This window comes from Octopus bimaculoides, chromosome 1, assembly GCF_001194135.2.
Source record: "Octopus bimaculoides isolate UCB-OBI-ISO-001 chromosome 1, ASM119413v2, whole genome shotgun sequence".
NCBI classification, from domain to species: domain Eukaryota; kingdom Metazoa; phylum Mollusca; class Cephalopoda; order Octopoda; family Octopodidae; genus Octopus; species Octopus bimaculoides.
Window position 1 is genome coordinate 108,751,718 of NC_068981.1, and position 431 is coordinate 108,752,148.

Consider the following 431-nt stretch of genomic DNA (forward strand, 5'->3'; position numbering starts at 1 on the left):
TACCCACATATAACACCCCCATCAACACAAAGCACACAAACATACACACGCACACACACAGACGCACACATACATACACAGACGCACACATACATACGGTTGCTCACACAGACACACACCACAAGGACAATTAAAACAACACATACATATTCAGACAGAGACACACACACACACTCTCACATACACACACAGAACATCCCTACCAACACAAAAACACACAATTACACATACACACGCACTCACAGACGTACACATACACACACGCGAGCAAACACACACACACAACACAACACCCTAACAAATATTAATCACACACACACACACACACGTGCACACATATACACACTCTACAAAAAACTTTGGGACCAATCAAAAACGGCCCACGCACACAGACACAAACATATGCATATACACACACACACACACACACA